The 12432-nt window shown below is 38.8% G+C and overlaps 1 protein-coding gene across 1 annotated transcript in view; it reads left to right on the plus strand.

The window, feature by feature from the left end:
* LOC134342759 (microtubule cross-linking factor 2-like) overlaps nucleotides 1-12432 on the plus strand; it is a 113850-nt gene that overhangs the window by 44209 nt on the left and 57209 nt on the right. The window lies entirely within an intron of this gene.

The raw sequence follows: 12432 nt of genomic DNA on the forward strand, positions 1-12432 counted from the left end.
GTAATTGCTGGAAAAGGTGCATCTCCCAAATACTGACTTGAAGGGGGTGAATACTCATGCAATCAATCATTTTGTGTTTTATATTTGAAATTAATTTAGATCACTTTGTAGAGATCTGTTTTCACTTTGACACGAGTCTTTGTCTGTTGTTCAGTGTCAAAAACAAGCCAAATTTAATCCACTGTGTTTTAGTGTTATAAAAGAATAAAACATGAAAATTTCCAAGGGGGGTGGGAGTGAATACTTTTTTATTGGCATTGTATGCAGCTAATGTGCTTAAGACGTTTGCTCAGTACTGTATTGTTGATATGGAGGGGAGAGCGAGTTTATAAATCTGGCGGGATCAAAGGATGTTGGGAATGGCAAGGGTGGAGCACTGCAGGAGTGGTGTGGGAAGGGTGGCAGAGAAGGTGTGCCGGGGCAAGGGGAGACGCAGGTGTAGACATACCAATCCCTGAGACACCAGGCAAGATGAATTGATTCCAAACAATTGGGTTATTGATCATTACAGAATATCTCTCTGGTGCGTCCTGCTCCTTCCCCTCTCCCCTCCCCTTTTCCCAACCATGATTCCCCTCTACTGGCCTCCTTCCCACTCTTAGTCCACAATGGAGACCCATATCAGAATCAGGTTTAAGATCACTCACGTCTGTCATGAATTTTTTTTTTGTGGCAGCAGTACAGTGCATACATAGAATTACTACAGTACTGTGCAGAAGTCTTAGGCACCCTAGCTCTATCTATCTATCTATCTATCTATCTATCTAACTATCTATATGTGTGTGTGTGTGTGTGTATATATATATATATATATACACACATATAAAAAACATTTTTTGTGTTTAGTTTGATTGGTTTGTATATAATGTCTTGCGCACGAAGTTTCTTTAGAAATCATTTGTAATCTACAGCGAACCTAATGTGACAACTGTAAATACTTTGCTGGAGTTAAATGGTTTTCTAAGACCATCCCTATTATAAATGCTGGGAACTAGGAAATGGGAAAGTTAAAGAATGAAATAAAGGATTTTTTTCCAATTGTATATTTTGTGCGGTAATCTGTCACTGGTGGTGGTCTCCTGTCGTCCAGTTCTAATGACATGAATACAGGTCTCATTCTAGTGTCCCTACTTTGAGAAAGTAGAAACACTACTTTTTTCTGTTTTCGACTCCTCCACATTTTCGTGATCTCCTTTTACCCACTTTCCTTATGCCTCTATGGACAGCTTCCTTTTTGCAGCACTTGAAAGTTGAGATAGATTACCCTTACATTTACAAAGGAAATATGTCATAATGCACAATGTAACATCAATTATTATTATTAAACTATCACAATATTGCCACAAAATGTTAGTAAATTGGCATTCTGGGCACAAATTTATATGGTCTGGTGGGATAGTTTTCTGCACACAATATTGTTTAAGGTAGTAAATGTGAAGTGGTATATTCATTTTTGTATCAAAATAAGACTTTTCCACAAAAGGATGTTTATAATATTTACTTTAAAAAATTATGTAGCTGTCATCTAAGCAACAGTGTTAAATTGGCAGCAACAATTTTGTGACAGGAAATGACCCCTTCAGTTTAAGGAAATCTCCTGTGTTCAATATACAAACTGCAAATCAATAGAACTTCCTCAAACTTTCCAGCCCAATACTCACTCTGGCTGGCTACTCTATTTTAACAAAGCTTGCTTGATTAACACCACTTCCTGGCTCAATTCAGAGCAATTTTGATAATATTAACCAAACTTTTAAGGAGATTTTCTCAGAGAGCTTTCACAGACCTTATCTCATTTACATCTTTCTGTATTTAAGGGATTTCTTTTCTTGTTTCGTTGATAAAACCATGACTTGGCAAAGCCTTAACATTTGAACAGTAGGAACTTTACCATAGTCTTTCAGAAGGGCATATTGTTAGTGTATTAAATGAGCGATTCAGCAAAAGCCAGCGACTGGTGGATAGCCGAGATGCTCAGGAAGTTGAAATCCTCACTTCCAATTTTTATTGCTACCCTTTGTATTGGTTACTGATCTCTTAAGAAAAATTATAAAGTGCTGTCCATTGCATGTACTGTTACTTGTGTAACTATGGGATTATGTGTTGATTGTAGCAAGTCTGCCAGCATGAGGTGTGCTCATAGGAATGTGCAGCAGCCCAACCTGGTTTATTGCCCATAAGACAAATTAATTTTAAAAGTTTGTTAACATTTCTTCAAACCCACTTTGTAGCTCTCATGGATGAACTGAGTGGCTTGTGGGCCCTTGAAGTATGCCGGCATGTTATTTGTGGTTGGTGGTATATATCTCAGCTACCGAAACTGCCCATTTCTTTGCCATTAACATTACACAAATACAGTGTACCTGGAATTCAGTGAATGTCTTCATCAAAAGTGGATTCAAACTCAACATGAACAGTGCTTTACTTCACCAGGGAAGTGACTTGAAGTTTTTGATTCCTTAGCTGGGAAATAGGAAGTTGAACTGTTGTGGAAATGGTAGTAATGAGGTCAATGAAGCAACCTGGGGTAGAGACCCTCTACTTTGCACCTCTGTGATTTATATCCCATGATGATGCTCTTCCCCAAATGTCATCACCACTCTCTGGTTTGCCTATTTAAAAACACATGAGTTGTTGGGACATTATTTACAATCAAGTTCGTAATGTGAACCAAATAAAGGTGGAAGGGGGCAGGGAGGGCATTTGGTTGAATCGGTGGTTGTTCTATTTTCTGAGTTTAATTCTGATGACAATAATAAAGGCTTTGACAAAAAGTCCAGTCTTTCAGAAGTTACGCAATATCAAGAAAAAAAAACAGCTAAATTTTACACTGTTGTTTGGATTTCCAGCAACTGCAGATTCTCTCTTGTTTGAAGTAAATTTATTTTCAAAGTATGTATATGTTGGCATATACTATCTTAAGATTCATTTTCTTACAAGCATTTACAGGAAAAATACAATAGAATTTACCCAAAAACATGTATATAAACAGATAAAGACTGCCAGCCGAAGTGGAATAGAAGACAAATTGTGCACAGAAAAATAACACTGAGAACATGAGCTCTAAAGAGTCCTTGAAAGAGAGCCAGTAGGTTGTAGAATCAGTTCCGAGTAGTGGTTTGAATAAAACTAGAATTAAAGGCAAATTGTCAGAGAAGAACATTGAATATTATTTGTATTCCTCTGAGTATCTCAGCCATGGTATTAAAAAATCCTGCCCCTGGCATACAACCTACCCACCTGGCATTTAATTTAAGTGGCTATCTTCACTAACGTTGGGTGAGAGGGCATGCATATTATGTGAGGCATCTCTCATTGAGTCTCATATGAATTCTGTTCATGCACCAGTGTATAAGCTATAATTTTAAATTGGCTGTCATTCTCATTATGTTTTGAAGATAGCAATGATTCACGTTCTTTCAAACAACCTTATCACAAGGGCACAATTCGCTCTCAATGTCAGCGTTATAGTTCTCCTTAAGTGAACCAAACATCTAGGTTTTAGGGTGATCATTTGAAAACCTTTAGTTAGATGACAAAGTGCATTAGAGCTAAAGCTTTTTGGCAGCAGTGGCTTACTGTAAGGATAAGAAAGGAATAAGTTACATCTGCAAGGCACCACATCTTGTCGTTATATACATCCTAGAACACAATATATGTTATGTTTGAAGTGAAGCTAAACTGCTATGTAGCAGAATTTATACATCAAATGAAGTTTATGCATTATCCTTTCTGTAGAGCATATGACAATTCCATTAACCATAAGACTTGGAGCAGAATTAGGCCGTTCAGCCCATTGAGTCTGCTCCATGAGGTACTCTCGAGATTCTAACTCAAAATGTAAAGAGGAATGATGCTGTAATTCAGTTTTTAAGCCTTGTTTTATTTTACAGAATTCCTTTTTTAAAAAAATGGGGGACATGGAGGCATATATCACATTTGAGAACTTAAAATTGCATGACTCAGTAAGGAATATTGGCTCCAGTTTGACGGGCAATTTACAAAGAATAATATAACATATAGTTCCACACACAAGGTCACAGGAAGCAGGAGGGAGTATTTTTGCAGCTGCAGGGTGGAAAAAGAAGCTATTTATCTCTGGTGTTCACTTACCAAGTTCATTAAAGTATTTGTTTTGGTCTCTTCTTGCTATAATTTGAATTGATAGTTAAATGCTGTTTCCTGTTCAAGTTGTGAAATTATAATTGGTGATGGATTCTGATGGTGTTATGAAAAGACCCTGTTTAAAATAACACCCATATCTTTAAGTCCAAGGTCAGTGTATTGGTTCTCCTGATCCTGAGTGACTTAGCCTAAAGCTAATCCAAACCTGTGGAGATGTTGTTTTTATCTACAACCAGAAGCTTTGTCCAGCACGTGGGGAGGATCATGCGGTCCATTACCATTGGCTGGCCCTGTAGCCTCACAAGATCTACTTTGGTGCTGTCTTTCATCATGCTAGTTCCCACAAATCACTAGGATAGCTGCAAATCCTGATGACATCGTCAGCAAAAGGTTACGGGTATGAGGGACAACTCTGGAGGCTGCAGCTGCAGGTTGATGGTAGAGCTTAGTGTCCTCTGGACTCCAACTAGTCTTGAAGTCAGGTGCATAGGGTTGAAATGCCCAGGGACCATGTTGGACTTGGTCCAGGCACCTCTGCCCAAGTTAAGATCTAGGTCTGCACCTACGTCAAAACATGGATGTACTGCACTGGCAGGTACAGGTCTGTCCCTGTATAACTACTCCGTGCTAGTGGGTATGTTTAGTTTACTGTATAAACGGTGCTTGAAAATGTTGGGAAATCTAAAATAAAAACAGAAAATATTGAAAACACTCAACAGGTCTGGCAGCATCTCTTTCTATAGTTGCTTCCTGAATTGCTCAGTGTTTCCAGATTGTTTTGTTTTTATTTTAGAGATACAGTACAGGTAGACATGGACATTTTTCCACTTGACACTAGAATGACGGTTGATATGATAGAGAAAGGATAAGTTGACCACTGTATGGTAGGGATACAGTACTGGTGAGACAGTGTATAATTCTGAGGCACACTGTTGAGTGCAGGTTTCACTGTGGGTCTACAGAGTTAATTTAGTAGTGTAGGTTTGGGGTTGAAAGATTGCTTCAAATATCAGTCCCTTGTTTTACTCTTATTGTAAACAGGTGTGAGTTTGTGAAAAAGGGATCCTGTGGTGGGTTTGGGGGGACTGATGCAGATTCAAAATCAGGTTTGAACTGCAGAGGGTGGGCAGGAAGGAAATGGGTACCACTTCCTAAATCTCGGGAATGGGAAACATCAGCCCCCCGAGAGCAGGCTGTGAACAACCAATTTAACACCAAGTTAACTTTTAATTAGTTTGAACTGTTTACTTTCGCAATGTAGAGTTATTTCTGCTTCCGTAGTTCCACATATGCCGGCTGGTGGTGTAGTGGCATCAGCCCTGGACTTTGAGGCAAGTGGTCCTGAGTTCAAATCTGGCTCCTTGCATGCTTTCCATCCGTGCTGGGTTGAGCATTGAGCTCACAACTCGGCCTCATTTAAAAAACAGTCAAATGCTATAGAAACAGCGAAAATGCCCTGATGCACCACAAGGTGTGAAAAGGAACAACAGTAGTTCCACAGAATCAAGTTTGAACAAAGGCAAAACAAAATGCTGAAAATACTCAGTACGTCAGATCACTTCCACACTGAAAGTTTCTGATGGATGGCCACTTGTTTGTTCTCTTGCTAAGACATTGATCTGAATCTTTACCCCGTACTTCTTTCTTCAAATACTCCCTGACCTGCTGACTATTTGCTGACTTTTGTTCTTGTTTTTCTGGGATATGTTGAAGTCACATGAAGGAGCACAAGAGATGTAGAGGTTTGTGGTGACAGCATGAAACCAACAAAACAGCAGTGAGGAGACTGAAATTAGCTTCCAGGACAGTGGAGCTGGTGTCTTTAAAAGTGTCTAAAAATATCAGAATTATGTATAATTAAAATATTTTTCTCTTGTCTTACTTTGGGAGGTGGTTTGGATTATAAATCTGGCCTTCCACAAAAATGTTGCCCATCGCTGATATAGAAAGTACTAAATCTCTAAGTTGTTATTTAATCGGAATTGTAAACATTGTGGTCTAGGTACATGATATTGGCCAAATTTGAAAAACTGCTGCTATTTTTACTTGGATAAGAAACCCTTGGTTTATGGGTACTTGATAGTCTATTAGATTGTTAGGCCACTTTCATGTTACCATGTGAACAGACATAACAACATGTATTCAACCAGAAAGACACTATACCTAACATTTACTGAAATTGCTGACCGAACTGCAAACTGAAGTATAGTAAATTTACAGAGATACATCTACACAATGCCATTTTCTTGCTTAGTCCTGGGGAATATTGTGATACTATTGGGCATAAATTCCAGCACGTGAATGGAATATGCAACTGATCTGAACATTATCATTGATCTCTGTGGAGAGAATTTCTAAAGCAGCGTCTCTGGAATCTGATAATCTTTGTGATTATCAAAGAGCTCGAAGAAAGCGACGTAATGGACTTTAACATCATACCTCTTCCTAGAAATGCTGCCTGGCCTACTGCGTTCACCGGCAACTTTTATGTGTGTTAGTTGTTTGTTATGTCTCCCCGCTCGCTGGGAAAACGGATACACTTCCTTCTCCCTTATTAGGGAAAGAGAGAGCCTGTGGTATGTTGTATACCGGGTGAAACGTGAAGTCTTTGGGGTAACTGCGAGTTTGTGCCTTTGCTCAAGCTTGAGTGCTTGGTGGCGGGTGCCGATGCTTTTTTTTTGCTTCTGGGGGGAGGGGGGATTGTTGCTTGCTGCTGCTTACACGCGGGAGGGAGGAGAGCTGGGGGAAACTTTGGAGTTCTAGCATTCAACTGTCATTCATTCTTTGGGGCACTCCTCTTCGTGGATGTTTGTGAAGAAAAAGCATTTCAGGATGTATATTATATACATTTCTCTGACATTAAATTGAACCTTTGATATTTTAGCATCTGAACTTTGATTTTATTCAAACAAAGTTGAATTGACTGGACTCCAAGATCCAGGTGGTAAATGGGGAGCGTTTCATTGTTACTTCTCAAATCTGTATCTATGAATGATGCATTTGATTATTGCTGGTTAGTAGACTTGCCCTCAAATAATTGGTTTGGAATTCTAAAGTTCAGAGTTCAAAAAGTTCAAAGTAAATGTTATTATCAGAATACATATATGTCACCACATACAACCCTGAGATTCATTTTCTGCAGGCATGCTCAGCAAATCTATAGAATAGAGGCTATAACAGGACCAATGGAAGATCAACCAGAGTGCAGAAGATAATATACTGTACAAATGCAAATATAAATAAATAGCAATGAATAATAAAAAATTAAAATACAAAATAAATAGTCCTTAAAGTGAGATCATTGGTTGTGGGAACATTTCAGTGGATGGGCAAGTGAGTGTAGTTATCCCCTTTAGTCTGAGAGCCTGATGGTTGAGGAGTAGTAACTGTTCTTGAACGTGGTGGTATGAGTCCTGAGGCTCTTGTACCTTCTACCTGATGGCAGCAGCGAGTAAAGAGCAGTACCTTGGTGGTGAGGATCTCTGATGATGGCTGCTGCCTTCCTGTGACAATGTTTCATGTAGATGTGCTCAATGGTTGGGACGGCTTTACCCTTGATGTACTGGGCTGGAACTGCTACCTTTTGTAGGATTTTCCCTTCCAATGCATTGGTGTTTCCATACCAGGCTGTGCTGCAGCCAGTTAATTATCTACACATCTATACAAGTTTGATGTCATGCTAAATCTCCGCAGGCTCATAAGCACCACAAATCTTTAATGATGCAGCCAATCATTATTTTCTTAAGAGTACTACATGCATAAAGAAAATGTCTGACTGCACAGTTGTGAATGTTTCTGATACTGGATAAGATATTTAGTTCAGCTGCCTTGTGCAGATTTTTATAACTTGTATTAAATTTCTCATCGGCGTTTGGTGGTGATTGATATTTCAGGAATATGTGTGTCATTTGGAGCTGTATGTGTTTGTTTGCAATTTCCCATCTATAGTCTAGTTCATTGAATGAGCATTTTGATGATTATGTGAGTAGATTTTGGTTTTAAGTTGAAATCTTTTAACATCATCGCACAAGAATGTATGGAGAAAATTGAGCAATTTTCTGAGGTCTGAGCCAAGCTGACATCTCAAAGCTGTTGCTATGTAACTAGGGAGATGAAATCCTCATTTAACATATAGCAAGATGCACCAGTGTTATGCTTATTATAAATTGTTAAAGATTTCATCACGTATTTCTCAGGGAACAAAGATATTTATGCTTATAAATTCCCAAGTGTTCTGTTGGTTATTTTTATTTCTTTTAGTTGCTGTTGAAACTTTAAAGTAACACTGAAAAAATGGAACAGCTTGGTGATAATCCCTTTTTAGACTGGTCAATTAATGGTATGATTCCCATTATCAATTGTCTGATCATTAACAGTTTACTATTTTGGGCACCTTTAACATAGCAAAATAATCCAAAGCACTTTGCATTAGTGTAGTCAGACAAAATGGCCAAAGGAAAAGGCAGCATGGGTTTCACACAGCAGCTTGAAGTTGAAGAGGGGGTAAGCTTTGACATGAGAGATTTTTGGGTAATATGCTGGAATGGATTAAGACTTTGTTGACTGGTAGGTAATGGAGAGAGCAAATATATGGGACTTCCAAATATCGACAATGTGACTATTGTGATACCACAGTGTGTGGGCTCTGGTTCCTCACAATATACATCATGGACTTGAATAAGGAGCCAAATATTCTCCAATTTGTTGATAAACCATAATTCATAGGGGTGTGAGTTGTGAGGAGAAATCAAAGAGGCTAGCTTAGGCAGGTATAAGTATAATGGTTACAAAACACAGTACTGTACAAGGATAAATGTGAAACTATCCACTTTGAAAAGAAATAAAGAATAGGAGAGTATTATTTAAAAGGTGAGAATTTGAAGAATGTTGATGCACGGAGGGACCTAAATGTCATTGTACTTCAATCTCTGAAAGCAATTTGTTGCAGAGGCAAATAGTATATTGGCGACAGTTAGAGTCAGAATCAGGTTTAACATCACTGGCGTATGTCGTGAAATTTGATGTTTTGTATCGGCAGTACATTGCTATACATAATATCGAAGAACAACTATGAATTTCAATAAGAAACAAATAAAAAATTAAATTCTATAAGTAGTGCAAAAAGAGAGCAAAAAAAAGGGAAAAGATATATTGAGTAAAAAATACATAGGTTCATTGTCCGTTCAGATAACTGATGGGCAGAGGGGAAGAAGCTGTTCCTAAAATATTAAATTTGTGTTTACAGGCTCCTGTACCACTTCCTTGACGGTAGCAGTGAGAAGAGGGAATGTCCTTAGTTATGGAGCTCCTTATTGATAGATGCAGCCTTTTTGAGGCATCGCCTTTTGAAGTAGTAACTTTCTGCAGCTTTTTTCAATCCTGTCAGTGGCCCTTCCAAACCAGAGAGCGATGCAACTAGTTAGAATGCTCGCCATGATACATCTGTAGAAATTTGCGAGAGTCTTTGGTGGCATACCAAGTCTCCTCAAAATCCTAATGAAATATAGCCACTTGCCAGTCAACAAAATCTCAAAATCATTCCAGCATATTACCCAAATCGCTCTTCCCAAAACCTCTTCCCCTCTTTGTAATTGCATCAATATTTTGGGCCCAGATAGGTCTTTGGAGATATCGCCGCCCAGGAATTTGAAACTGCTCGCTCTTTCTACTGCTAATCCCACGATGTGGACTGGTGTGTTTTCCCTTTCTGAAGTCTACAATCAATTCCCTAGTCTTACTGGCTTTGAGTGCAAGGTTGTTTTTGCAACATCACTCAACAAGCTGATATATAAAATAGTGAGCAGTGGGCTAAGCACACATCCTTGAGCTGAGCCAGTGTTGATTGTCAACAGGGAGATGATATTTCTAACCTGCACTGACAATGGATCACCTGGTGAGGAACTCAAGGATCCAGTTGCAGAATCCCAGGTTTTAGAACTTGTTGATTAGTACTGAGAGTATGATTGTGCTGAACGCTGAGCTGTAATCAATAAACAGCAGCCTGACCTAGGTACTTCTATTGTCCAAGTGATACAAAGCCGGGTGGAGAGCCAGTGAGATTACATCTGCTGTAGACCGTTTGTGACGATAAGCAAATTGCAGCTGGACCAGGTCCTTGCTTGGGCAGAAGTTGATTCTCGCAATGACCAATCTCTCAAAGCACTTTGTCATAGTAGATGTGAGTGCCACTGGATGAAAGACATTGAGGCAGCTCACCCTGCTTGGAGCCTCCAAATGCAACAGTGAGAGATTGAAGATGTCCTTGAATACTCCTACCATTTGGTTGGCAGAGGTTTTCAGTGCCAAGAACACCCATCAGGGCTTGACACCTTGTGAGGGTTTACCCTCATGAAAGATGTTCTGACATCAGCTTCCAAGACAGGGATTACAGAGTTAACCGATGCTGCAAGAGTTCACACAGTTGTAGTTTTATTCTCCCTTTCCGGAAGCTTTGATGAAAAGGACAAAGTTGTTTTGCTACAGATGACACATGAATAGTGTGTACAGTTTCATTCTCCTTATCTAGGTAATGGTATATGTGTCATAGAGGAAGTATAATGCAGTTTCAGTAGAATGAATCCTGGAATGTTGGGACTATAGTACAAATGGAAAATGGGTTAACTTAACTGGGTTAGAGGAATGAGAGGTGATCTCATTGAAGTAAATAAAACATTAGAAGGACAGTTTCCTTTGTCAGGATGTTTAAAGCAAGAGCTCATTGTCTCCAGATATTGGTGAAGATATAATTAATCACTTGGGGAGTGATGAATTTTCTACCAATAAAAGGCTATGGAAGCAAAATCACTGAATATTATTTAAGAAGGTTTGTTTGTTATGTGCCGTGTCGTATGACGTGGGTGATCATGGTCTTTCCATGACGATGATTGTTCTTAGCATTTTTTTTCTACAGAAGTAGTTTGCCATTGCCGCCTTCTGGGCAGTGGTTTTACAAGATGGCTGACCCCAGCCATTATCGAGAGATTATCTGCCTGGCATCAGTAGTCACATAACTAGGACTTGTGATCTGCACCAGCTGGTAATACAGCCATCTACCACCATCTACCACTATGGTTTCATGTGACCCTAATTGGGGTGGCTAGGCAGGTATTACACCTTGCCCAAGTGTGACCTGCAGGCAGACAGAGGGGAGGAGCGCTTTATACCTCCTTTGGTAGAGAAGAATCTCTACCCCGCCACTCAAATTCAAGAAGGAGGTAAACAAATTTCTAAACACAAGGTGTCATACGTACATGAAGAGAGCACAATGTGACATTGAGAGAGAAGCTAATCCAGAATTGTCTTGAATATTTTGAAGACCAGATGGCCTGCTGTTGCCTATTTTTTTTTTTGGCTTTTGTCTGAAAGAATTTCCAGAGCTAGGGGTCTGGTCATTGAATGCAGTGATGACAAAGAAATTGATAAGTTGAAAGTAGGTGAAAAGGAATATAAAGTAAACAGCACCAACAAGGTGAAGAAAACAAGTAGCAGCAAAATAATGCTGTGATTTGAACTTGAAAGATTTCTTTGAAAAAGACATTTGGTAAACCAAGAACCATTGTCTGTCATCAGACACAAAGATGATAGACAATGTAATGAGAAAAAAATACCTTGAATCTTCTTTTGACCCATGTAACAATAAAGCACTGCCCATTGATATCTGTCAGAAGCATTTTCTTATGTGCACCTTAATTTATTGATCAAAACCAATGATTGATGTTCTTTTTGCAGTAATAGGCATAAAACATTCAATACTGTCCTAATAAATGAATCGTCTCAGTAGGAAAGAATTAAAAGTTTAAATAAATATTGGCTGTAACATTAGAAATGAAAGGGAGGAGCCTATATGTGATGAAAGTATTTCTTCCATTACAAACCAGTAAAACGTTGAGTTGATGGAATGATAACAAACCAAAAGGGCAAAAGGGATGTCTTAGTGTTTTCAGAACAGAGTATAATACAGTTAATCAGGCACAATGGGGACTTTCCAAATTATTATTACCAAAAACTGGATTTTAGTCCTATCACACATGAACACACTTGATTCCCTTTTTTTTTAAAGATGTTACACTGCAGCATAACAAATTTTCCACTAAACCCTGTGAGTTCCAGGGATTGTGGGAACAGGTCCCTAGTGAGTTTAAGGGAAATGTAGAAAACAGAACTGCATGAATCAAATGCCTAACAATCAGGATTTCCAAACAATAAGACAGCAAATTATAAGAATTTTACACTGCTGCTCATTTTGTTTCAAAATAAGTGTATCATCATCAAAGTGTTAGGCATTACCTGGTTGTGCTTCTGAACATC

The sequence above is a fragment of the Mobula hypostoma genome, chromosome 2, assembly GCF_963921235.1.
Source record: "Mobula hypostoma chromosome 2, sMobHyp1.1, whole genome shotgun sequence".
NCBI classification, from domain to species: Eukaryota; Metazoa; Chordata; class Chondrichthyes; order Myliobatiformes; family Myliobatidae; genus Mobula; species Mobula hypostoma.